Here is a 2,231-nt window from a genome sequence, read left to right as displayed (position 1 = left end):
TTAAGTCGCATCTAGATATATTTCAAAGTGACATGATTCATTTTCAGTCCCTAATTACCCCAGAGATGGTGGGGGGGTGAGTTACTTTTCTTCACTCTTCAACTCTTCAGCACGGAGGTACAGACATGAAACCGCTAGAGATGGAGTTCTTGAATTGGGAACCAGCGACACTGAAGGAACTTGGCAAAAGTGAGGACTGCAGATGCTGGAAACCAGATTTTAGATCAGAGTGATGCTGGAAAAGCACAGCAGGTCAGGTAGCATCCGAAGAGCAGGCAAGTCGACCTTTCTGTTGCCAGTGCTGCTGCGTTCCGCAAACAATTTTCGTTTTTGGCGCTAGAGATGGAGTTCTTGAATTGGGAACCAGCGACACTGAAGGAACTTGGCAAAAGTGAGGACTGCAGATGCTGGAAACCAGATTTTTGATCAGAGTGATGCTGGAAAAGCACAGCAGGTCAGGTAGCATCCGAAGAGCAGGCAAGTCGACCTTTCTATTGCCAGTGCTGCTGCGTTCCGCAAACAATTTTCGTTTTTGGCTCAGATTTCCAGAAACTGCAGCTATTTATTTTATGTTGACCTTCATAATGTTTTGGACAAAACCAATGACCTGCCAGCATCGGAAAATCGGCAGAAGTACTGGTACACCGATATGTTTGCTGAATAATACAACCATTCCATGAGCGGGAATACGATCCGGGCCACGGTGCTGAGAGGACCGAATCCTCACAAGTAAATAACAAGACAAGGCGATAGATACTATAGTATTCGGTGTAAATAAAACACCCTTTCTGAACATTTCAGTTGTAGATTATTTTCAACTTGTCTTCGAAGATTTACAAAGTGGGAAAAGGCCATTCCGTCCGTGTGCATTGCGGCTAATCAGATAGCTATCTATTGTCGTCGCAGTTTCTAACTTAGGCTCAAAGTCTCGTGTGTTCTAATATTTCCAAGGCAAATGTCAATGAGGTTATCCTATGTTCTTAAATGGCACAAAAACGGGGCAGAAGTATGACATTTCCACAGCGAATTGTAACTCTTTTGAGGAACTCATGCTCATTTTCACCCACAGAGGGAGGCACACAGTAAGATACCCCCAAACTGACGGCGGTGTCTAAGGCGACGTACCACCAGGACTTCACAAGGGAGCGTCAACGTAGACCACGGTTAAAGCAAAACAGTCCCCTCGAGCCAGGGAGGACTCGAACCTACAATCTTCTGATCCGAAGTCAGACGCGTTATCCATTACGCCACGGGCCCAAGAGACAAGCCAACCCTTGGCAGAATGTCGATATGTAATGCCATGGACTTTCACGGAATCAAAATTAAAAAGGTGAAAAAGCACCGAAGATAATCACCAACATTGCTTCACTTCGAAGTTTCCAATTTGTGAAGCAGTGCCTTTCACTGGCAAAGGAGAAACATTTGTCCTCAGCTGCCTGCTTCAGGGTCGCCTCCTTCTCTGCTGGAAGTTTCCATCGTTTTATTCACAGTCACGACGCGATTTCATGGTCCACTCCAGTGAAAGAGTGTCATGTGTCGTCCAAGCAAGACCCTGCAGAAACTCAGCGAGAAACCTCTGGTCATTTCGAGCCCAGGATGTGGAATTAGACGAGATGCGTGACACCTTTTATTGGCGCCGCCACTTCACTGAAATTAGCGGCTCAAAACGAGCCGTTGTAAACATCAGCCTGATTTGTACCTTCCTGCAGTGCATTTGCTAAACAAAATCAGATCGATCCCATCCGGCCCAGCTGACTTATCTATTTTCACACTCTGCAGTATTTCTAATATCTCTTCCTTGTGAACCTCAATCTCTTCTAGTCTAGACGCAAGTATCTCTGTACCTTCCTCGCCAACATTTTCATTTTCTATAGCGAATACTGTCGAAAAATATTTATTTAGTGCTTTCCCTATCTCCTCTGACTGCACACACAACTTCCCACTATTACCCTTGATTGTCCCAAATTTAACTCTCGTCATTCTTTTATTCCTGACGTACGTATGGAAAGCCTTCGGGTTAACCCTGAACCTATCTGCCAACAACTTCTCATGTCTCCCCCTGGCTCTTCTCAGCTCTCTTTTCAGGTTGCTGTGGTTCTGTTCGCCGAGCTGGAAGTTTTTGTTGCAAACGTTTCGTCCCCTGGCTAGGCGACATCATCAGTGCTTGGGAGCCTCCTGCGAAGCGCTTCTTTGATGTTTCCTCCGGTGTTTATAGTGGTCTGTCCCTGCCG

The 2,231-nt window shown here is 45.9% G+C and overlaps 1 non-coding gene across 1 annotated transcript; it reads right to left on the bottom strand.

Annotated features, from left to right (window-relative positions):
• Nucleotides 1-1,184: 1,184 nt before the first annotated feature.
• trnar-ucg lies at nucleotides 1,185-1,257 on the bottom strand. The gene has a single exon. It is a non-coding gene; the product is annotated as a tRNA-Arg (tRNA).
• Nucleotides 1,258-2,231: the final 974 nt, after the last annotated feature.

Source organism: Chiloscyllium plagiosum, unplaced genomic scaffold (genome assembly GCF_004010195.1).
Source record: "Chiloscyllium plagiosum isolate BGI_BamShark_2017 unplaced genomic scaffold, ASM401019v2 scaf_39919, whole genome shotgun sequence".
NCBI classification, from domain to species: domain Eukaryota; kingdom Metazoa; phylum Chordata; class Chondrichthyes; order Orectolobiformes; family Hemiscylliidae; genus Chiloscyllium; species Chiloscyllium plagiosum.
This window is presented reverse-complemented; position numbering and strand designations above follow the sequence as displayed.